The sequence below is a fragment of the Sus scrofa genome, chromosome 3 (assembly GCF_054392235.1).
Source record: "Sus scrofa isolate SSC_HxYL_T2T_F1_AM1 chromosome 3, Sscrofa_HxYL_maternal_Yorkshire_Landrace_v2.0, whole genome shotgun sequence".
Lineage (NCBI taxonomy): Eukaryota > Metazoa > Chordata > Mammalia > Artiodactyla > Suidae > Sus > Sus scrofa.
In genome coordinates this window covers 12,773,922-12,799,096 of record NC_139385.1, presented here as the reverse complement: position 1 = coordinate 12,799,096, position 25,175 = coordinate 12,773,922, and the positions used below count along the sequence as shown (strand labels likewise).

The 25,175-nt window shown below is 44.4% G+C and overlaps 1 long non-coding RNA gene across 2 annotated transcripts in view; it reads left to right on the top strand.

The window, feature by feature from the left end:
- LOC102157493 (uncharacterized) overlaps window positions 1-25,175 on the top strand; it is a 978,951-nt gene that overhangs the window by 550,662 nt on the left and 403,114 nt on the right. For both annotated transcript variants that reach the window (XR_014840336.1, XR_014840342.1), the window contains one exon: window positions 202-395. This is a non-coding gene — a long non-coding RNA (uncharacterized LOC102157493). The remainder of the gene's footprint in view (window positions 1-201; window positions 396-25,175) is intronic.

The window sequence follows — 25,175 nt, the reverse complement described above, 5'->3', positions numbered from 1 at the left end:
AGTTCCTTGCGTGCAGACGTGCAGCACAGGTTCAGGTGTCCAGACAGGTGAGGGCCCGTGAAAGGGCCATGTGTGGACATACAATGCCAGAGGGCAGCGGTTGCCAGGTCAGGTCTGGGGAACAATCACTCAGCTCATGATTTATAAGAATCATTTAATAACTCTTGCTTTTTGTTTTCTTTCTGGTTTTCCTCTTCTTAGCCTCCGTCCTAGATGCGCATCCGTTTGGGATGCTTCTCTCATTGAAGGAGAGCAGACGTCTCAAATAAATGGATGGCTTAATGGACCGTCTTGCTGGGCCCTACGTAAGGACAGCGGTCAGAGACTAAACTGGGAGCAGGGTCAGGTGGAGAAAGTGGCATCACCAGCTGTCACCAGGCCTTGAAGGCATCCAGGTATGCTCTTCCGTGTTGGCTGTGCTTTCGGCGCTATTGTGTTTCTGATCTTGAATTTTTTTCCTTCCCTAAATGCGATTACTCCGTGACTTAGGTTATGAGGATGAACTAGAGGACAGAACTTCTGCCTTCCTGGAGCTCCGGCTGTGGGAGGAGGGCAGAGAGAAGGTGAAAAGGATAGTCAAATAATGTAGTACATTTTCTGCAGAAGATGATTGAAGGTGATTTAAAAGAATGATTCCAGTCCACGCTAATAAAGGTGAAACAAGATGGAATTTAAGGGTAAAAACAAGATGAGGGGCATGAAATAGTGGTAGGAATGGTGCACCTCCCAGGCTTAGGGAGACCTGCCTGCCGCAGCCTGGCATGTGGATTGGTGATGGACGATCCCATAGAAACAAAGACTCTTTAAATTGAGACTTTCCTGCTTTTGTTCATTTGGTTTTGTTTAGCAGTGCCTTAACTTCTCCTAACTTCTGTTTGCTTGTCCATAAACTGGGAATAACGAATCTGTGGCAGGATAGTATTTTGAAATATTAACTCAGGCGTATCCCCTGGACTTCCTCCCAGCCCGCATCCAAGGTTGGCCCTTGGCCGTCATCTGGTAACTTGGATTTTTGGGACGTTCCTGCCACTTTAACTGAAAAGAGTAGCCACATCGTGCCTGAACTGTTTACATGGACAATGTGGTGTATGCACAGTTGTCTCCCTTCTGGGAGTCTGGGAGGTGGGGGCACGCAGGATAGAGGATGCCTGCGTGACCAGCCCCCAGCAACCTTTGGCCCTGAATTTCTAAGAAGCTTCCCTGGTAAAGAGCAATTCACATGTGGTGTCATGACTGGTTGATGGTTGAAGCACATCCTGTGTGATTCCAGCAGGAGAGAACTCTTGGACACGTGCACTTGATTTCCCTGGACTCGGCCCCACGTGTGTTGCTTTGTACCTTTCCTTTTATTCTAACACATCATAACCATGAGAGTGACTCTATGGAGGTTCTTAGCAGTGTTCCTTGAGTCTGGGAGTGGTCCTTGGGACCCCGCCTCCACCACATAGTCAGCTAAAGATTCTTTTAGAAGCGAACGCACAGATCATAGCCATCAATTATTGGCTTTTGAGTCTTGAAAGCCTAGGCTGAGAGGCTCAGATGCACTGAATGGTGAGCATTCATGATCCGCGCCTCCCTCTCCTCCACACCAAGACTCAAATGTATTCCTAAGGAGAGGGAAGAGGAGGATGCTAGGGGAGAGTGGGCACTGAGTGTAGAGGCCCTGAGGTTGGTCTCTAGGTCTTTCTCTCTGTCGAGCTGAGCCCTTGGTAGGTGATCATGACCTTGCATGTGAACACAGGTGCAGTTCGAGGGGATCTAGAAGCAAGGGGGCCTGGACCGCCTTTGGTGGACTCTGAGGAGCTTCCATGACTCAGGGGAGACTTGGGAGAAGGGGGGCTTAGGGAGACTGGCCTGCCACAGCCTGGCATGTGGATTGGTGATGGACGATCCCATAGAAACAAAGACTCTTTAACAGGGCAGGATGCCGGTGAGGACAGATGGACTCACCCAGCGGCAGAGGCTCCCCCCTTCCATCCCAGGCTGTCTGCTCACGTCTCCCTTGGTACCAAGCAAGCCCCTCACGATATAGACACAGCCCCCAGGGAGGCAGAGACGACATGGTAATAAGGAACACTGTGTCTTGCACACGGCTGCTTTTGCAGCGTGCCACTCGTTGCTGAAAAAACACTGACTCAGTTATTTTAAATAGTACACATGCCCGAGTTACTTCACACAGAGCCTGATGCGAACACTCTACAAATGTCTGCTGCTATGGTGAATATTGAGGAAAGTGCTTGATAAACTTGAGCAAATGGTAGGGGTTATAACAATCAAGGCAAACAGTAGTCCTACGCGCATGAACAAAAAAGAGCTCTTGGCTTTCCAGGCGGTCGTGGGGAGGGAGACTCTGATCAGCTTCAGCCTTCCCGGGGTTCAATATCAAGTTGCACTGAGACCTCCAAGCTCTTTCTGATACTAAGGAACAAAAGATGTGTCTCTAAGTGTTCTCATGAAGATAGCCGTGCTTCAAAACATACTCTTGTGAGCACATGTTATCATATCATCAGGAAGCTTCACTGTGTCCATCATAAGCCTCCCTCAGGTCCACCAGTCGTACACAGAGCAAATTCATTATAACTGATTTGGGGAAGAGGGTGTGGGCGGATGACAGAAAAGCAAGTGAGCAGTTACCACTCCAATGAAAAGCTCCGTAATAACAATTATGCTGAGGGCTGTGGGGATGTCTCGCTTAGGCTGGGAGAGGGGGAGAATTAGGGGAGGGCTCCTGAAGTGGGTAACTACATTGTGAAAGCTACCTGGAGATCATGCAAGCAAATGCTTCCAGGAATGGGTGGAATGAGGAGGAGAGCAGTGGCTGCAGAGCTCACCATTCGTTTATCAAACAAACACCTCCCATGTGCCAGACACATGCTAGTTCCTGGGGATCTAATGCTAAAGAAGAGGAAGTCCATCCCCAAAGTGTCCAACCACAGGGAGAGGGCTTGTCCTTCTCAAAGCTGATGGGTCAGGGAGCCCTTTGGGGAAGAGGGGAGGATAGAGAGATTGTAGCAGACAAGTGCCAGATCATGAAAGACCTTGATGGCTGCACTAAGTGGTTTGATAACAGAAGGCCCCTGGAAGAGGGTGGCCATGTGTGCCTCTGAGGAAGCTCGCTTTGGCTTCTGTGTCTGGAACGACTGTAGGGAGGCAGGGCTGCAGGGGATAAAGAGCCAGAGAGCCTGATGGATGAATGGATGCACTCATCAGTGAGAAGGGGTCAGGTTCCAGAATGGTTAAAAGTTAGGTCTCACCTTCTTTGTCACTCTACTGGATGAATATGAGGGAATGGAGAATCTCTAGGTTCATTTTCTGAATTACAGTTTGGATGCTCAACCATGTGGGTTGGGTTGCTGTTGATGAAGATGAAACATAGGATCTCATTTTGAGAGAAGTTCAGCATTTACTGTATAAATATGAGGGAGTTTCTACCTCTGTCCTCCAGCTTCAGCCAGAATCCGTAAGAAGGGTCCCCAGAACTCCATTGAGATAAATGGTGCAAGCTCATCCACTCATCTCCCACATCGTATATGCAGCCTTGTGTCATTTAGACCTCATCTAAATACAACTTCCTTTATCCCAATAGGAAAATACTGAAAAGGAAAAAAAAAAAAACTTTATTAGCCTAATCTAAAAGGGCAGGTATGTAATTTGTTTTCTTTTCTGCCCTTGTTATTATTTGCTTCAAATTAAGGCATCCTCAACTGGTCAGCTTCAGAGAACATCTTTTGATCGCCACTCATAAAAGATGAGGAAACCCGGGGTACCCATATTACCTTTCAACTGATGTCTCCTTTCTGCTTTTATGTGGGCTAATTGTATAATTTCCAAGTTGTCATTATTTATAACTTTTTCAGTTGTTTTATACTTAGTCCTGTGGAAAACTGGATTCAATTCCAGGATTGTTGCCAATTTTTTTTAATCATTATTCATCTCTTGGCGGACGTTTGTTCTTTGGTAGCTTATTCAAGAAAGGCTCATGAGGAATGTCCTAAGTTCTTATAGGACCCAAAGTGTTTGTGTTTTTATACTTGAGTGACAGTTTGGTTGAATATAAAATTCTTAAGTGAGTCTCTATTGATATTGCTCAAGTGTTTTGTAGTGATGGACCTGAGTGTGGAGTGGTAGGAGGCCAGCTGATTTTTCTTTCTTTATAAGAGAAATTTGGTATATTTAAAAAACTTAACTTCACTTTCGCCTCCTTTCTTCGTCTTTGAAGACTGGTAACTTTATTGTCTTAGCAATATTGATTCTGTAATCAAGTTCTTCCAGGGACACAGTATGTGCTTTCAATTTGTAAGTTCAAATCTCTTGTTTCTCAAAATTTTTCTTGAATTATTCTTTCAAATAAATTCCATAATTCCATAAATAAATTTATGTTATTTTGTCCTCTCTTCTAGGGCACTAATTATATTTATGCTGAAAAGCAGTGTAGCTACTTTATGGCTACATGAACTTAGGCAAGTTGCCTTACCGCTTTGTGTCAGTTTGCTCTTCTAAAAACTGGAGTAATAACCCCCAGAAGGTTGTTGTGAAGATGAAATAAGCTAATGCATGAAAAAATGCCCCAAACTGTGCCTGGCAGGTATTACGCATGGAGTGTTAGTTCTTATTCTCTTTATCTATTCTGCCTGACTTCCATATCTTTCATTTCCTTTCTTTTCCAGTGGTAAACAATTTAGACCTCAGTCTCAAAGCTAGGGATTAGTTAACAGAATGTCCATTCTTGGTGGCCTCTGAGCTAGATCCTATTTCAGATGGATGAATTCTTTTCTTTGCCCACTATTTATTGCTAGAAATTTCTTTTTTATATGGCCCCCAGATATCCATCCTAACTGCCAAACATTCTTCCCAGTTCAATCAATCAAACTAATTTATTGAGTGTCTCCTATGGGCCAACAATTATACTAGGCACTGTTAAAAGATAACATGAGGGATAGTAAACATTTTAAGAGTTTATTTGATGAGTTTATTTAATTCAAAGTGGGCAGACAAAAAAAGGAGCTCTTAGAGGCGATATAGAACGAAAGATTTTTATTGCCAGAAGGGAGCAGGAACAAAAAATTTAGGCTAGGCAAAACCAAACAAATAAACAAACAAACCAAACCAGGTGGAGGAGTTCCCACTGAAGCCCCAGTAGGTTAAGAACCCAGCATAGTATATGGTGTCCCTGAGGATGTGGGTTCAATCCCTGGCCTTGCTCAGTGGGTTAAGGATCCTGCACTGCCACAAGCTGCAGCTTGGATCCAGTTTTACTGCGACTGTGGCCAGCAGCTGCAGCTCCAATTCTTCCCTTGGTCCAGGAACTTCCATATGCTGCAGATGCAGCCCTTAAAACAAAACAAAACAAAAACAAAAACAAAAAACCCAAACCCTGGTGGATCACTACAAGTTACTTTCCTTTAGGTGATGGCAGGGGTTTATCAGGTAGATTACCTAATTAGTGCTGATCAACAGGTTCCTAATTGATTAGCTTAGAATTGTTTCTCAGAGATCCAACACTGTGATTAAGTCCCTGTTTGGTGACATAAGGCTTAGCGTAAGTGACTCCATTATAGGCTTCTCATCTTTTTTTTTTTTTTTTTTAGACAATTTCCCCCTTTTGATCAGACTCTCAGCTTATTTGAGAGACTTGATTTAAAAAAATATAAGGTGTTAGTGCCACTCCTGGCTACCAGTCTGTGGTTCTCCCAGCTTTTGCTGAATCTCTGTGTGGTGTTCACGTTCTTTAAGTTGGTCGTTCTCTTTGTTCCTTTTCCAGCGTTTTGTCCTTACACAGATCATTTGCTTTGTTGGCAGTGCCTGCAAATGTGCATTTAAAGCTTTTGAGAGAATATAGAGCCCCAGGGAGACTTCTATGATGATTATCAGCAGGATAATTCCTAATTTCTAGAGTGCAATTTGAAGCTATGGTTCTTAGAAACAAACCAATCAGAATCAAATAAATCAAAGAAAGACCCCGTTGAAGGATTCACTTTCTTAAGTCAACTGGCCACATATAAACTTTGGTTAGAGCATCTAAAGATTTTTTTTCTGGTCAGTTACCACTGTAGCAGCAGATTCAGGATAGTTGCCAGAGTTAGGGGCACTGTTTCCCATACATTAACAGAGAGAAAATCAATCAGCAAAATGGCAGTGTAATAAAGCTTTCATGCGGGAGTTGAATATCTTGATCTATGCTCTTGGGAGAGCTGTCTGCCTCAAGATGTTGTCTGCTTCTCGGGAGAAACCTCCCTAGTCCATTTAAATTTTAGATCTCTAGCTGATGTGCAGTTCCAAGAATCTAGAAGTCCCTTTTGATTGGGAGATGGGGACCCCAATTTCAAGTCCCTGATGTTTGCCTACTGTCTGGGTAGTGAGGACAACCTGGTAGTAAGGACAACCTTTGAACCTCTACTAAGGAGGTTCAAAGGTGATCTTTTTTCTTAGAGACTCCACTCAAAGGGACATGAGAAAATTGGATGGAGTTCCCGTTGTGGCTCAGTGGTTAACGAATCTGACTAGGAACCATGAGGTTGCAGGTTCAGTCCCTGCTGTTGCTCAGTGGGTTAAGGATCCGGCATTGCTGTGAGCTGTGGTGTAGGTTGCAGACGAGGCTCGGATCCTGCGTTGCTGTGGCTCTGGTGTAGGCTGGTGGCTACAGCTCCAATTAGACCCCTAGCCTGGGAACCTCCATATGTCTCAGGAGCAGCCCTGGAAAAGGCAGAAGGCAAAAAAAAGGGGGGGGGGGCACATGAGAAAATTGGAAATGTTAGTTTAGAGAGGGGTAGCCAGATATTTGAAGAAACTAGAAGAATTCAGAGTCCAGCCTAGTTTTCAAGTATTATAACGAAACTTCAAAGACAATTATCAGAAGGAGAATCTAATCTACAAAGGTGTAAACATAATTTTCTCTTTATAATCGCCCCTATTTTTACCAAAGATGATCACAGTAAAACTAATTTATTTTCATTAAATGGGGCCTGATTCATTTACCTAAGTGCAGCAAAAATAGTGATTTGACCATTAGGCTCCTTTATAGTATACTTTGCTGGAATGTTTCATAATGATTCTCAGATTGAACTCTTAAAAGCTTCTCAAGGCTAGCAAGCCAAGCCAAAGACTTATCCTCAGGTTTTACCTGCAATACCTATATTTTGAGTGAATTCCTCTCTTCTCAAGGTCCCCAAAATACCCGAGGTTATTGAGCCTGCCAGGGAGTGACTTTCCTTGCTCAGCTAGCAAAGCTGCCAGGATCCCTGTAAACAAGGTACCAGGATGATTTTCTCAAGGGGCTTTGTTGGTTCCTTCCGGTGAACTTAGCTCTTTAAAGCGACCTGGTCATATCTGAGTCCATACATCTCAAATACGACATTCTAGTCAAAGACTTGGTAATATAACCAGTCTCCACATTTGTCCTGTTACCAAAAACACGTTATTTTCTTGTGGAACTTACACAAATAACCGTATTGCCTTTAAACAATACTCATTGTTTCAAAATTCTAGAGGGACTAGGTATAGACAAAAAGTAATTGCTGTATCTTAGTTCACAAAGATATATTTTTTACCAACTTGCTGTTAAGTCATAGATAGCTTAAGGGGAAAAGTTTTCTTAAATCTGGAAAAACAAAACCTTAAAGAGCTAGGGATTTTTCAAACAATATGTTGTATAAATTATAATCATCCTCATTGGTTCATTCAGTCCTGCATAATTAATTCTTGTCCTGCTTGAATCCTGTTTTTCCCTTAGTTCTAGGAATTCTTACCTAGTTCAGTTTCATGATCTGAAGGTTATCAGACACCTGTACTTATCAGAGTTCTTTGCATGCATCTCCTTGAGGATGCAAGATCAAAATAAAATAATATCTCTAAAATGAAAGACTGAAAAATGGCCATGGTTAAAGATCTGATGATAGTTCATTGTAATGCAGTTGGCAAGGAAATTTGCTTATATCTGTCACACACAGCCCTTCAAGATAATAACCGGAATTATAACCGATAATGTTAAACCCGGGCATATCAGAATTTTAGGAATTTTATATCATTTCTGGAACATATATTTATGTCGTTTAGCCATACAAATATGGCATAATTACTTACTTCGTATTTGAAAATGCTTCCCATGTAATTTAACATACCGAATAAGCACAGTTTGTTTCACATCTCCCTTTTTATAAGGAGAGAGAACAGTCTTTTTGAGATGTTCCCTGGGCCCTCTGTAAAATCCCAAAGTTAGTTTGTGTTCAAAGAGACTTAATTGAGAATTTGATTTGTGGCTGTTTGTCAAAAATATCAAAAGGCTTTGGGCACTTGATTAAAAAGGATCACAGGGAGTTCCCGTCGTGGTGCAGTGGGTAATCCAACCAGGAACCATGAGGTTTCAGGTCTGATCCCTGGCCTTGCTCAGTGGGCGTTGCCGTGAGCTGTGGTGTAGGTCACAGACGCAGCTTGGCTCCTGCATTGCTGTGGCTCTAGCGTGGGCCGGCGGCTGCAGTTCTGATTCGACCCCTAGACTGGGACCCTCCATATGCTGCAGGAGCGGCCCTAGAAAAGGCAAAAAGACAAAAAAAATAAAAAGGATCACAGATCATCATGAAACAATGCTTAATTATCTATTAAGCCAAAGTGACAATAAAATATTTTAAAGACACATATGGAAGGTTACATAGTTGTGAGCAAACCTTAGCTCTTTCAACATCAGGAAGACTCAGTTTTCTTAAGTAATCCAAGACTTGATAATGACAACATGAAGAAAAGGAAAACACAATATCTTTGTTTTCTGAAGAGATCACTAAAAAGTTAAAGAAAAACCTTTCAAAATCCCTTAACAGGAACAGATAAATACCACACAAAATTTCATCCTTTTAATAGAGAAGACAAAATTTTAGTTTTGCATCAATGTACTCTCGATATTAACTCATTTTTCAAAAACTTAAATAAACCCATTCCAATATTAACCAGTTTGACCACACATAAAATTTCATCTCCACAATTCCTTTTTCACAAACATCTGCAATTTTTTAACATTTATTCATATTTTATTCTATTTTTTTCCCCATTCTGGAAAAATGGCATCTTACTTTTCTTGCCTACTTTTCATTCAGTTGTTTATTTTCACCTTTATTATTTCTAAGTAGTTTTAGTTACATATAGTGATTACAATTCTTAACCCTTAGAATCCTTAATTCCTTGTGAAAACTAAGAGGTAAGCAATTATGCACTAATACAGTAATGCACTGGCAAATTTATAGATTTTATAATTTCTAAAAGTACATTCTTCCTTATCGTATAATTTTGAATGTGGCACAAAGCATTTTACTGGGAAAAACTCATATCTTCAAGTTCGTTTTTTTTTTTCGGTAATAGGGAGCCAGAAGTAGATACATCTGTCTATTAATTAATGTTTCTGTATTTTACCTTATTTGGAAATGATCTAGATAGTCAATTAATTTCCACCATTTAACTTAACCCAGCAAAATTCCAAGGTTTCCGGTTCCCAAAGGACTTTAAAAACAATTTTTAAGTAAATATATTTTATAAAATCTCATCACTGTTGAAAAGTTGATAAACTTTTATTCTCCTTATATCAGTTTAATTTACTTGTTAAAAGCAATCCTGTGTAGATTATCCACAACTCTTTCACAAGGCATGAAACATCTAACCATTGTCTTAAAAAGTTACTTTTCTTGCTGACAAATTTTGTAACAGAGATAACTTGTTCTTTTTTTTTTTTTTGCTCTCCAGGGCCACACCCACAGCATATGGAAGTTCCCAGGCTAAGAGTCAAATTGGAGCTACAGCCGCTGGCCTACACCACAGGCACAGCCACGTGGGATCTGAGCCGTGACTTCGACCTCCGCCGCAGCTCACAGCAACACCGTATCCTTAGCCCACTGAGCGAGGCCAGGGGTGGAACCTGCGCCCTCGTGGTTCCTAGTAGAGTTCCTTAACCACTGAGCCACGAAGCAAACTCCCCAGAGATAACGTTTTTTATCTCAGTAGAATCTCGGTAGAACAAAAGTGGCATGTCTGCTCTTAATTTAAGGCTGATAGCCTTGACAATATGCCTATCGTAATTCAACCAACAAACTTCCACTAGCTTGTATTTACTGAAGATTCTCCTAGATCATGTACATTTGAAAAACATTTGGGTTAGTTTCTATTTTCTGAGAGAACAATTCCTTTGATGAGCACTTATTTTTCTTGAAGCCAATTAAACAGAGCGCTTTTACAAATCAAGTTTGGCGATATCATCTGGACATAGAAAAATGTCACACATTTATAACATACATATATAAATATACATAAACATACAGACAGACCCAAATAGAGATATTATAGCTTTCATTTAAAAATTTTAGCCACGAGATAGGTATGATCGTTTCAAACTCATGAGTTTACAAAAGAACAGTTAGATCCAAATTGTACTTCTGGCAGATGGAATAAGTTTATCTGCTCAGATGGCAGATGGCTCAAGCTTTTCACTAATATTTGTGGAAGAGACTCTTAAGATTTTTCACAGGCTTAATTTTCAAAACCGTCTTTCCTTTTTTTTCCCCCTTCTGTTAAGAATTACCTCAATTCTTAGAAAAGTCCAGCCACAGAGAAAGAAACCAAGTTCCCAGAAGAAATTGTGTTCCCTAAGTCCAGATTTTTTTGCTGTATCTACAGATTTTGAGACAAATAGGGGAGCCTTGGGGATTGATAAAAAGGGTCAGTGAGCTTTAAATTGTTTCTAGAGCCTCATTTCTGTTCTCCTAAAAAACTGAATTTGTTAAGACAAGTACAGTTGTTTTCACTTCCTCAGAGATTTGGATTGTACCCTGAATGATACAGAAGCAAACACCCGCAGCCACCTGTATTATCTCGTGTTACTTCTTTCTATCACGGAGATCTACCTCTAAAATGTAAATCAAAAAATTCCTACGTTCTAGACTTAGAGCTGTGTGTCCTGAAATGTCTTCCTAAAACCCTTCCAGAGAAGGCTTCAGAATGTTTTTCTTTCTTTCTGGGTATGTAGCTTCATTTCAGCTTAGGGGAAAAGGCATTTTAAAAAGTTCCTCTCGGGCTCACAACATCAGCTTCCAATCTGACCAACCTCTAACCATAGAGCTCTTTTAAAAATTCAATATTTTGGAGTTCCTGTCGTGGCGCAGTGGTTAACGAATCCGACTAGGAACCATGAGGTTGTGGGTTCGGTCCCTGGCCTTGCTCAGTGGGTTAAGGATCCGGCGTTGCCGTGAGCTGTGGTGTAGGTTGCAGACGCGGCTCGGATCCTGCGTTGCTGTGGCTCTGGCGTAGGCCAGTGGCTACAGTTCCGATTGGACCCCTAGCCTGGGAACCTCCATATGCCGCGGGAGCGGCCCAAAGAAAAAAAAAAATAGCAAAAAGACAAAAAAAAAAAAAAAATTCAATATTTTGTCAGGTTTCAGCTGCGGCCAACCGTAAGTATTCCTGGCATATTGAACAACCCCCTTGGATGCAAGAGGCATCGCCACAGTGGATGCAAAAGATACTACCCTCCCAAGGTCCAGAGCCCCTTCAAAACTTAACCAAAAGGAGGTCCCGTCATGGTGCAGTGGTTAACAAATCTGACTAGGAACCACGAGGCTGCGGGTTTGATCCCTGGCCTCGCTCAGTGGGTTAAGGATCCGGCGTTGCCGTGAGCTGTGATGTAGGTTGCAGATGTGGCTCAGATCCCGCGTTGCTGTGGCTCTAGCGTAGGCCGGTGGCTACAGCTCCCATTAGACCCCTAGCCTGGGAGTGTCCATGTGCTGTGGGAGCAGCCCTAGAAAAGGCAAAAATATAATAAAAAAAAAAATGAGGAGTTCCTGTCGTGGCGCAGCGGTTAACGAATCCGACTAGGAACCATGAGGTTGCGGGTTCGATCCCTGCCCCTGCTCAGTGGGTTAACGATCCGGCATTGCCGTGAGCTGTGGTGTAGGTTGCAGACGCGGCTCGGATCCCGCGTTGCTGTGGCTCTGGCGTAGGGCAGTGGCTACAGCTCCGATTCGACCCCTAGCCTGGGAACCTCCATATGCCACGGGAGTGGCCCCAAAAAATAGCAAAAAGACAAAAAAAAAAAAAAGAAAAAACAAAACAAAACATAACCAAGAGAAAAAAAGACTTATTAATCCATTCATCTGCTGATGGACATTTAGGTTGTTTCCATGTCTTGGCCATCGTGACTAGTGCTGTAATGGATCACAGGGGTGCATGTATCTTTGTGAATTACAGTTTTGTCCAGGTAAATGCTCGGGAGTGGGCTGGCTGGCTGGCTCATGTGGTAGTTCTATATTTAGTTTTCTGAGGACCCTCCATCTTGTTTTCTATAGTGGTTGTACCAATTTACATTCCAGAAAGAGGAAGACAAATACCAGATGATATCACTGATGTGTGGAATCTAAAATGTGGCGTAAATGAACCTATCTACAAAACAGAAACAGACTCACGGATATAGAGAACAAACTTGTGGTTTCCAAGGGGGAGGGAGTGGGATGGATGGGGAGTTTGGGGTTAGTAGATGCAAACTATTACATTTAGAATGGGTAAGCAATAAGCTCCTACTGTGCAGCACAGGGAGCTATATCCAGTCTCTTGAGATAGACCATGATAGAAGATAATATGAGAAAAAGAACCTGTGTATGTTCATGTGTGTGTGTGTGTGTGTGTGTGTGTGTGTGTGTGTATGAATGACTGGGTCACTTTGCTGTAAAACACAAATTGACATAACACTGTAAATCAATTATACTCTAGGGAAAAAAAAAAAAAAAGAGGAGTTCCCATCATGGCACAGTGGTTAACAAACCAACTAACATCCATGAGGGCACGGGTTCAATCCCTGGCCTCGCTCAGCAGGTTAAGGATCTGGCATTGCTATGAGCTGTGGTGTAGGTCTCAGATGTGGCTCCAATCCTGTGTTGCTGTGGCTGTGGTGTAGGCCAGCAGCTGTAACTCCAATTAGACCCCTAGCCTGGGAACTTCCTTATGCCATGGGTATGGCCCTAAAAAGACAAAAATAAATGAAAAAAATAAAATAAAAAGATGACAAAAAAGAAAGAAAGACTTAGACAATTCTCTGAGAACCTGTAAGAGTGGTAAAACCCTAGCCACAAATGGAGTACCACCCACGTTTCTGTCCAGCCATCATTGGGGTGCCCCCAACTGGATAGTTGCCAAGCCAAGTTTTTAGGACACAAAAGAAGACAAACAAGAGGGCAGGGTTATCTATCCCTGGGAAGGAAAGGGTAAACAACCAATGACTACGCCAAAGCAAATGCATGAATCATAAATCAAAGACCTAATTCCTAGGGGCTTTCTTGTTTTGTTTTGTTTTGCCTACCAATCTGAAATTGGAAAGGAAGGGACAAAGTGAAATTTTACCTTGCTGTCTCAACCAGGCAGTACCAGTAGAGATTTATGAGAGCTGACTTAGGTAAGAATTCTCACCCTTTGCTGGCTTCTGCCGGTTTTCCTAGGATCCCCTCTGCAGGTTCTGCGGTGAGTGGGGTGATCCACCCTGGCCACCAAAGACTGTAGGGGAGGAAAAAATATGTTTCCTGCTCTGCTTTATGGGGAGCGCTAGTCTAAGACCCTTTTCTCTCTAGGATACCTCGTAAATGCATAAGCTTATCTAAGTTAAAAGTTTTCTGTTGTGGCCACTGTCATTCAAAATTATCTTTGCAAAGGTTAATCTGCTTGTTCAACCTTGAAACACAATTTTATTTCCCCAAGGTCTCACCCTGGACCCAGTCCAGCTTAAATCAGACCTAGTCTGAGCCCAGATCCAGTCCAGTTTCCAAGGCAGCCTCAGGCCAAATCCAGTTGATTTCCGAACCCAGTTCAGGAAAAGAAACACTCGCATGAAGCCTGAAAGTTCTTAACATAAAAGTGGGGAAGGTAGAATCAGAGAGAAACTTATTCATGATGTCCAGATGCAGTGAGGAAGCAGCAAGTTCAAGGGACTCAGACCAATTCTCCTGCCTGATTCCTTGTTTCTCTTGGAGGCCATAAGAATCTCCTTCCAGGAGTACCTGTTGTGGGCTCAGCTGGCTAAGGATCCAATGTCGTCTCTCTGAGGATGTGGGTTCGATCCCTGGCCTTGCTCAGTGGGCTAAGGATCCAGTGTTGCTGCAAACCATGCTGGCATAGGTTGCAGATGTGGTTTGGATCCGGCATTGCTGTGGCTGTGGTGTAGGCCGGCAGCTACAGTTCGGATTAGACCCCTAGATCGGGAACTAGGTGCGGCCCTACAAAGAAAAAGAGGAAAAAAAGAATCTCCTTCCATTTCCTCTTCAGACACTCGAAATGTTAAAAGAGAAACTGGGGCACATTAAAAACCTTAGGCGTTTATTTGAGCAAAAATGAATTTGAATCAGGCAGCATCCAGCCTAGCAGACAGCAAAGAGCTCCAAGGAGCTGTATAAAAGGAGACTTTGATAGGCAGGAGGGCATGCGAACAAGACGTTATATTTGGCCAAAAAGCAGGTTGGTTATTGCAAAGTGGTTATTGCAGGGGTCCATCAGGCAGATGCCAATCAAATGATTCCTGATTGACTGGTTAAAGAATCCACGTCTGGGAGTTCCGAAACTATAATTCAGTCTCAATTTGGTGATACAGGGCTTCTCATAAGTGACTCCGTTTGGGGTCGGTTGTCTTGTTTTTTAGCAGCACCAACAGGGATCCGTGTTAATAAGATGTAATTCCTCTTCTTGAGGAATTCCAAATCTTGTGGGGAGGTCTAAAGCTATTATAAATGATTATGTTAGATCTTACGGCTACTTAGGATAACTAAAACAAGAGCTTCGTTGAGGAGAGAAAAGTGAGGGGAGCTTCACAGAAGGGGTGCATTTGAATAGGAACGTGGAATGTGGGTAACCTTTGAAAAATGTAAGGAAAGAGAAAGAATTTTCCTTTTGGGTGAGTCCTTGTAAGGACAGTGAAAATACTTATTGTTTCATGCAGAATTTGCATATAATAAGGACACTCATTCGGCGTTAGACTGGCTCTCGGTGGACCAGGATATCCCATAGGAAACTTGAAAACCTCAGAAGCCAACTATGTAGCAGGAACTTGGACTTGATTTGTGGACCAAGACAAAGCAAACCATTCGGGAAAGAAGCAAATAACAGCAAAGTTCTAGATGTTGAATTAATCAGGTAGGAGTGGTTCCTCAAAAAGCTGCTTCGGATATGAGGGATAAGAATCCTGATCAGGGAGTTCCCATCGAGGTGCAGTGGTTAACGAATCCGACTGGGAACCATGAGGTTGTGGGTTCGGTCCCTGGCCTCGCTCAGTGGGTTAAGGATCCGGCGTTGCCGTGAGCTGTGGTGTAGGTTGCAGACGCGGCTTGGATCCCGCGTTGCTGTGGCTCTGGCGTAGGCCGGTGGCTACAGCTCCGATTCGACCCCTAGCCTGGGAACCTCCTTATGCCACGGGAGCGGCAAAAAGACAAAAAAAAAAAAAAAAAAGAGAGAGAATCCTGATCAGGAGTTCCCTCTGTGGCACAGGTTCAATTCCCACCAAGGCACAGTGGGTTAAGGTTCCAGTGTTGCCACAACTGTGGTGTAGGTCACAGAGACAGCTCAGATTCCATCCCTGGCCAGGGAACTTTTCATATGTTGCAGATACAGCTGGAAAAAAAATCCTGATCACAGCAAGGAAAAGTGCGATAAGGGCTGGGTACTGAAGTCTGGATGGAAGTGGGAAAAAAAGTGTTGTAGCTGGAATGAGCCAGAAGTCAAGCATTGAGGAGAATGATTCAGAACTAGAGAAAAATATTGAGGCTTTTTAAAAAAAATAATAATAATAACTTAGGGTCAGTTTTTAAAGCATTACTAGGAAGCATGACAGGGCTGGAAAGTACACAGCTCAGCCAGCAGGATCCACTTTCTCTTTTGGGGGATCCTGAGGAAGCTACAGGTTTCCACCAGAACCTGGGGATTGTCTGAGCTTTTTTTTTTTTTTTTGTCTTTTTGTCTTTTTGCCTTTTCTAGGGCCACTCCTGCGGCAGCATATGGAGGTTCCCAGGCTAGGGGTCTAATCGGAGCTGTAGCCACCAGCCTACGCCAGAGCCACAGCAACAAAGGATCCGAGCCGCGTCTGCAACCTCCACCACAGCTCACGGCAACACCATATCCTTAACCCACTGAGAAAGGCCAGGGATGGAACCCGCAACCTCATGGTTCCTGGTCGGATTCCTTAACCACTGCGCCGCTACGGGAACTCCTTGTCTGAGCTCCTTTGCAACCAGAGAATTGGTTCAGCTAAGTTAATTGTGTTTGTTAATGAAGCATTCCATTTACTTTGATTCATCCCCCTTGCTTTGGTGCGTGAGTATTCTGGGGTGTTTCACTCTGTGAGATTTAAGGGTGCTTTCTCTAACTCAACTCTCACGCTAAGATCCATGCAGGAGCCAGGAAACGAGACAGGGTAGAGTTCAAGCCTTTGAGTATTTTCTTCTCTTGCAGTAATTGGTTCCGCAGACACTGCAGGGAAATTCTGGTGGACAGATGGAATGAAAGGAACCCAAGTGTAGAAATAAACAGCGTTTGTCATTTGAAGTCTGCATTTGTAAGGATGGTTTTTTTTTGAGATGAGGAGCCTGAGCTGATGACTCCGAGTAATTGAGGCAATATTTCAAGTGATCTACACATATTCCTACTTGATAGATCTTCCTCTCTAACTAGCCATCATCCTATTTTATAATGTTATCATATTTTTAATTATATTGTACATACTTGTTTACAGCTATTTGCTGTATATCCATGGTGACATTACAGTAAATTAGTTTTTCCCCATTGCCTCTGACTGTTCTTTGCTTCACACTGAGCCATAAATATCACACCTGAGAAAGCTCGTTCGGATTATTTATCGTGCTGGTGTGTGACCACAATAGCAATGGCCTAAAGCAGAATGTCCTGGGAGCTGACTTACAGGACCCCGTGGAGGGGGGTGTCCACCTGCACACAGCGGGGTCCCCACGTGCTCAGCCAGTAGTGTGGACTGCGTGTATGACTGAGTGTTGGGAAAGGAGTCTATAATACCAGTGTTCCCATCCTTCCGTTGACTGCTGTTGAGGTTGGGACATGTAGAGTGAAAGGCAGTCGAGAAACTAAGAGAATGAAGATGAAAAGTGTGTAGCCTGGTGGCTGGTGTAGGGGGAGTTTTAGGAACTGGCACTGTCTTCCCTTCCCTCTGCTATGACAGAGGGAAATGGGTCAGAAACAGACACCACCTGGTTATTGAAATGCCTCACCTTGGTGATGTCTCGTTACAGTCAGGCTCACCCCTCAACCCTCACCTGGGCAGGAATCGAATCATGTTTTCCTTATTTCTCCAACCGCGGCTTCACTGTGTTCGGAACCGGGCTCCTTCCTGGCCCTTTGTGGCCAAGGTCCACTTACAGGATCTGTTATAACTACAACGGCAGTTTGCATTTATTGGCCAGATCACGTGCCAAGTACTTTGTATAAAGCATTATTATGGCATCCTCATGCGAGTCTGTGAGGCTGGGAGGCAGAGGTGTTGAGTCTTGCTCAAGGTCACTCAGTAGACTCGCCTGTGGAACCTGGGTTGGAATTCACACGGGTGTGACTCCAAATCTCCTGCCTCTAACCACCTATTTCTCTTCCTGTTCTGGCCTGGTTTTCATAAAATAAGAGTATTGACTTAGGAGCCCAAGTCCCTCCAGAGGTGGTCTTTTCCATCCTTCAACAGGAGGATTTCATTTCTCTCTCACCTACACCTGGCTCCACCCTCACCACTTCCACATGCTTTGCTCCCCAGGCCTCTAAATGCCACTGTGTGATTGACCTTGAGGAGAGGGATTGAAGAAAAGGACGACCTTGGGCTTTAGTGGTGCCAACCGCCCCCGTATCGCTGAGAGATGGTGGAAGGCTACCTTGCAACAGCCAGCTCTGCTGGGATGATGCAAGTAGAAAAAGCATGAAAAAAAAGACACAGAGATTAGCGCCAACCCGAAAGTGGATTGTGGAGGCGATCGTTGAAAAAGTGCAGGTGTGAGCTTTTGTCTTGGAAGAAAGAGTCAGAGTTAAAGGGCGTAGCTGTGTCCCAAAGCCAAGTCGTCATTGCTGTGAAACAGGATCAGTAACGGGAACGTCAGGAGATACATCAGCAGCAAGTGAGGGGCAGCCTGTCCACTGCTGGTGAAAACTGGGGCTCTGTCTTGGGACTCCTAATGACAGGACGAAGAGTCTTCCTAATCATGAGTTTGACAGTTCTAGGGACCCTCTTAGCACCTGAAAATTATGGGCACTTGAACTCATGGAACCAGAGGCCCGGATGGCCATCCCTTCTTGTTCAAAAGTTTAAGAACAAGGGTCGTGTTCCAGAGCCGTCCACAGAGTTAAAACCGCCCTAGGTGCATAGTAGGTGTTTAATAAATACCGCATTGACTTACATGGATAAAGAATAGCACCAATTTCATGCCCTCCGCCTCCCTCAGAGGAAAATTACAATGTTCCACGTGGGAGTAACAGGGCATCAAAGGGATGTGTGACATTTTAACAGCTGATTTCAGATGCTCAGAGAAATCTGTAATGCATTACTTTTCTGACCCAGCGGCGTCTATGATATATTCACAGCATGCGGCATCCTGCAAAACTCTGCTGTCACCTGGGGTGATGAGCTATTTTAGGGATGCAGGTAGAAATTCCAGCAGAAGTTTTGGTAAAAGAGAAGTGTGGAACACAGAATCACTTCTTACTGAACCAAATCCCTGGGCGCAGACTGGGAAAAATTGAAGGAAGGCACTGATCAAATATACCAGCCGCCAGGCTCAGAGGTACGGGCAGCGAGAAAGAGCACTGCTTCCACTCTTACAAAAGAAAAACATCCAGGCACATCGAAAATCAATTGCTTTTCTAAAACCCATCAAAAAACCGAGGTAGCAGAGCAAACAAATAACCAAAATCTGGAGAGAGCTGGTTACCTGTAGGAAGAAATATGATCTCAGCTTTTGCTTACCCGGGCAGATGTCACTTGATGTCACATAAGCGGGTAAGAAGATTCAGTTAGGAATTGTTCACAAATTGCTAAAAATAGTTGTTAGTGCAGGCTAAGCTGCTAATGGGACATCCTTGGGAACTGCAGAGGTAGGGAAGTTTACCCCAGCATGCAGGATTTTCTCTAAGAATTCCACTAGGCGCAGGTCGGGAAAACGGAGAGGCTCCTGAGGCGTCCTTCCCATGGTGTTTGGTGCTGGCTGAGGGGGAGGGCACAGCAGCCACTGCTGAAACTCCACCCAGGCCTGTCCATCTCACCTGTTCTAAGGAGCAAAAATCTTAATCTGCAACAGGATAGAACAAGAAAAATTTGTTCAAAGCACTGGTCGAAGGGTTCTTTTCTTTTCTTTCTTTTTTTTTTTATTTTTAGGGCCATACCTGGAACATATGGAAGTTCCCAGGCTTGGGGTCGAATTGGAGCTGCAGCTGCCCGCTGCAGCCACAGCCACACTGGATCCCACCTGCATCTGCAGCCTATACTATAGCTCATGGCAATGCCAGTCCCTCAACCCTCTAAGCAGGGCCAGGGATCGAACCTGCATCCTCATGGTTACTAGTTGGGTTCGTAACCCACTGAGCCATGATGGGAACCCCATGTTGAAGGGTTCTGAAGGCAACCCATTGTAGCTAGAGAACAGAAAAATGGAGAAAGAGCTCAGTCCCTGGGAGAAGGCCATGGCCCTCTTAGTATAGGCAGAGTCTTCACTCTTCACTGAGCTCTTCTTAGAGCTATGATGCAATGGCCAGCAAAACTGAAACTTTGTCCAGCCAGAACTGTTAGGTCGCAGGCTACATCTGGATCCTTGCAGGTTCTCTGCTCCAGGCATTGATTTAGTAAGCTTCTGTAAGGCTAGATGAGTGTAAGGAGCCTTTGTACTGAGGGAACATGAGGCAACCTTTGTTCCTTTACATTCTCGGTCTCTTCTCCATTCCCTTTGCCCTTCTCCGCATCGAGAGCGCTGACTTTTCTCAAGGAGGGCAAGGTAAGTAGAGAGAGCCTGGAGACGCGTCTGTACCTTAGCCCCTCGGGACCTGTCACGCCAGGACAAGAATCCTGGCATGTCTGCTCATGGCTCCTGGGACAGCCATTAAAGTTTACAATTGAGGAGTTCCCGTCGTGGCTTAGCAGTTAGCGAACCAGACTAGTATCCATGAGGATGTGGGTTTGATCCCTGGCCTCCATCAGTGGGTTAAGGATCCAGCGTTGCCTTGAGCTGTGGTGTAGGTTGCAGACAAGGCTCGGATCCTGTGTTGCTGTGGCTCTGGTGTAGGTCGGCAGCCACAGCTCCAATTGGACCCTAGCCTGGGAATCTCCATATGCTGCAGGTGCCTCCCTAAATAGACCAAAAAAAAAAAAAAAAAAAAGTTTACAATTGGGTTTCCTGGGTGGCTTCAGAACCAAGAGGAATCACAAGCATATTTATAAGGCAGGATCCTGCTCAGGTGAACACAGAGGTGCCCATAGATTAACAAACAAAGCACAGGACAGTACCTAGCATCAAAATGATCTGTTTATACATTTTTCTTCCTCACTTGGAGGAAAAAGAGCCCATGAGAACAGAAATACTCCTTTTGTTTTTCTTTCTCTCCAGTTCCAGCTCTTACATAATGTTTTCTAAAGAACAAATATATAACAAATGCTTGTGGCCTGCATGTTAAATCACACACACAAACACACTCACACATGCACACAAAGAGCACCGTTGCACGAAGTGTTCCTCCAGCTGGTTAAGCCCTGCAGGAGATGTGTGTGCCGTTTCTGCTGCAACCAAGTGCCTCGCGTCTGGTGAGCTCAGTGGCGCTGCAAAGATTTGTTTATGTAGCAACCACTTTACACATTATTTTATGCATAACTTTGCTATCAAAACAAATAAAGAGCTGGAACAGCTCCTTCCCCAAAGGACAGAACCAACTTTCTTTGCTTCTTCCTCCATATTCAGACAGTGTTCAAAATATCTTCTCTTTGTCAGTCTGACCCTCACCTGAAATGTGCTTCTCTTTCCCTTGATGGAGATACTCTGTCGAGTGAAAAGCCTGAGGCGTTTTGTCACCATCGGGCAATGGATGGAACCTCAGCCTGAAGTTTTAGCCTTGACTACTTGGGGACAGATGAGCTGCAGGTATCATTTCGCTTATCGACATGGTGGTTCATCAGTGTTCAAGATTTGAAGTTGATAGTATTGCTTAAAAGCTGGGAGTTTCCTGGTGACTCAGCAGGTTAAGGATCCAGTGTTGTCACCCCTGTGGCTCGGGTCACTGCTCTGGGTTCAATCCTCGGCCCTGGAACTTCTGTATGCTGCAGGCCTGGCCTGAAAACATGAACTTTCTAGAGTTGTTTCAGGAAGCCCCCATTGATATTCCTGGTTCATATTTGTCTGTAATGCAACATACTCTAGGAAATCCACTTATTTTTACAAGTGAATGCTGTATCCCTTTTTCTTGTCACGGGGACCATCTTCTTTATTATTAATAAACTACCACAGTTAGAACATTTCTTTGGGGACTGGGAGGCAGCTGCTGCAGTAGCAACAACATCTTCTTGAGTAGCAGTGGTTACTTCAAAACCATCCTTAAGAACATGCATGCCTTGAGCTCCCCGTAGAAATGGGGCGGGGGCAGCTCCACTGAAACATCCCCTGTGTGTGACCGGTCACTCTTGTGGCCAAAGGAGGAAGCTGAACATGAGTGTGAAAGATTGCATTCACGGAACAACTTCAGTCTTCCCTGTAGCCCTGGCCTTCGCCACGTGACTTTGAAGTCCTTCCCATAAGATAATGTCAGCTTGAAAAATAGGCACAACCTTGGGAGTTCCCACTGTGGCTCAGCAATAATGAACCTGACTAGTAACCATAAGGATGCAGGTTCGATCCCTGGCCTCGCTCAGTGGGCAAAGGATCCGGCGTTGCCATGAGCTGTGGTGTAGGTCACAGACGCAGCTCGGATCTGGCACTGCTGTGGCTGTGGTATAGGCTGGCAGCTACAGCTCCAATTTGACCCTTAGCCTGGGAACTTCCATGCTGTGGTGGGTGCCGTGGGTGCTGTGGGTGCAACCCTAAAAAGATGGAAAAAAAGAAAAAGCACAACCTAAAAGCCGAGATGAGTTTTATGTGGGGCAAAATGAGGACTATAGCCCAGGTGGCAGCATTGCAGATTAAAAAAAAAAAACGCTCCAAAGAGATGGGCGTGGAGGGTGATGTTGGTGAAGGCGGAGGTACGTGCAACCAGGCACACATTTTTACAGAAGGTTGCCACTAGTCTTGTGAAGATTACTTGCTAGTCACGAGGAGCAAACGTCACCGTGAAGGATTTTAGTGCTTTTCTAGAGATGAGGAGATGCAAGAATTGGGCTCATAAAATCTCCTCAAAATACCTAACCATCTGAAGACCTGTTCTGCCAGTTGTCTCAGAGCACCGAGGGCCTCCCTCCTGGCCTTCGTCTGAGCTCCTTTCAGCGGCTGTCGAGAGTCAGCAGCTGCAGTGGCTCATGATTCAATCTGTGTAGAAGCAGATGGCAAGTGCCAGTCTCCAGGTCACGATGGCAAACTGTATTCCGAGCCTGGTTTAGGCTTTCGAGCCTTCCTTTGGCCAGTAGGATGCTGGCCTGCAGGACCCAAGAGGAGGCTTTGTTAAAGTGCCTGCATGGTTGCCCTCGGACTGGGACACCTCCGCCACGTCCATGAGCAGGGTGCGCCTGGGTGAGCCCAGCTGGTCCCAGGAGGAAGGTGAGAGTCGTGAGAGCAGAGCTGAGCCATGACTCCATTTGAGCTCAGCTGGATTCTGGATTAGCCACCCTCCCACCCCTGCTGAACCCCAGATGCACAGAAGGCTCAGCCTGTATGAGCCCATCCTCAGATGTCCTACAGATGGTGAGAGTAAGTGATTGTTTCTTTAAGTCTTTTGGGTTTTTCTATTGATGCTTACGTAGTACCATTGCCACCTGCTGTGGATTGCTGTGTCTCCCCAGACTTCATCTGTTAAATCCTAGTCCCCATTGTGATGTTGTTTGGAGGCGGGGCCTTTGGGAGGTGACTAGGTCATGCGGGTGGAGCCCTCATGAATGGGATTTGCGCCCTTATAAAAGGGACCCCAGAAAGCTTCCTTGACTTGTCTGCCTTGTGAGAACATGGTAAAAAGACCGCCACCTGTGAACCAGAAAGCAGGCTCTCTGCAGACACCAACTCTACTGTTGCCTTGATCTTGGACTCCCCAGCCTCCAGAACTGTGAGAAATAAATGTGCGCAGTTTATAAGCCATGCACTCTGTGGTATATTTTTATAGCGGCCCCAATGGACTAAGAAATACCCCAGTTAATTGATACAGTAGGGAACTTCAGAGGAAGTGATGAAGTGGTCGGAGGAGGTCTGGAATCAGTGCCCAAACTCTGTGAATAGCCTCAGTGTAGGCCTGACCAAGATTCGCTTCATTTGGCAACTCTGTGCACGAGCACCTATCTCCATTGCCTTGGTCTGGTTCAAACCATCCTCATCTCTCCCCTGGGTTTCCCCAAGAGCCTCTTACTAACCTAATTGCTTCCTCTTAGAACACACTTGCCACAGAACTGCCAAAACGATCATTTTAAATAGGAAGCAGATCGTGATACTTCTCTGCTAAAAACCTAGGATGCGTGGATAAAATCCAAATGCCTGCATAATTTGGCCTCCACCTCCTTCTCCTAATGTTCACTTACCTGGTTGGCTCCCTGTTCTCTCTGCTGCAGGGCTCTGGCTTCCTACTTCCCACATCCTTGCCTCACACCCAGAGCTGACTCTTTTCCTGGGACCTACCTGCATCCTTTCTAGTCCTTCTTCCTGAAACGCGCTTCCCCAAGATTTCTGCATTGCCAACCCCTTATCAACATCAGCTCCAAGTTCCCCTGCTCTGAATGCCCTCCCTAAACTCCTTAACTAGTACTTCCCCTGACAACTAGTTACTCGTTATCCTAAAAGACTGCTTTGCTTACTTCATATCACTCATCAGTCTCCGGAACTATCGTACTGGTTTCTTCTCTGTTTCTCCATCTAGACCGTGTGTTCCTGGAAAGCAGTTATCTTTTGTAGCTTGTTTGTCCTGGTATAGTCAATGCCTAGACTCGTACCGATTGAATGAATCAATGAAAGAGAAAAAGGAAGGAAGGAAACAAGAGGGCAGAATTAGAATTGGAATTTGATCTGCGGATCAAACTGTAGACATTTGGAGAGCAAACATCAGCGTCTGGGATTAGATTTGAATCTGTACCCAGAGTTTAAACAGAAGTTGGAGTCGGAGAGGCAAATACATGTTAGATGATGGCAAGCATTCCAAGCTACCTGAAGAAACTCGGGCTTTATTTTTTTTTTAATCAGGTCAACATTACCTAAAATACAGTGCGTGGATCTTAAATGTGTAACGTAAGAAGTTCTGACCATTTTATGCCATCCTAAGCACGATGCATAGCAGTTTCATCATGCCACAAATTTCCGTGGATCCCTGTTCTAGACAGTTGCTTACTGCTCACTGTGCCCACCCCCATGTGCTGACTTCTATCAGCGGATTTTGTTCCCCTCTTGATGGTCTTCCCAGAAACAGAATCATACAATATGCTCTACCCTGCTGTCTTATACTCAACGTGATGTTGAAATTCATCCAGGCTGTCGCTGGCATGATATTCATTGCTTATTGCTTAGCAGCTCTGCTATGGGTAGACACTTGTCCCCCACTCCCACTCCCAGTTTGGAGCTGTTAGGAATAATGCAGAAGGCTGCTAAGAATATTCTGGTATGTGTCCTTCATGTACCTGCATGCTCAGCGCGTGCACCTGCACGCTCTGTGCATGCAGAGTTTCCCTGGCCAGGGATAGAACCCAAGCCACAGCGGTGACAACCCCAGATTCTTAACCCACTGAGCCTACCAGGGATCTCCCTGGTATAAGTCCTTTTTGTGCTCACATACTTTCACTTCTCTTGGGTAAATACCTTGGAGTGGAATTGCTGAGCCACAGCAGACAAATGACTAACTTTTGTATAAGAAACAGCCAAACAGTTTCTCATAGTGATTCTACAATTTTATGACAGTTTCAGTGAACATTTCCTGTTGCTTGAGAGCCTTACCAACACTGATATAGTCTATCCTTTTAAAATGTAACCACTTTAGCACTATGAGATAGCTCTTTATGTTTTTAATTTCCCTGCTGA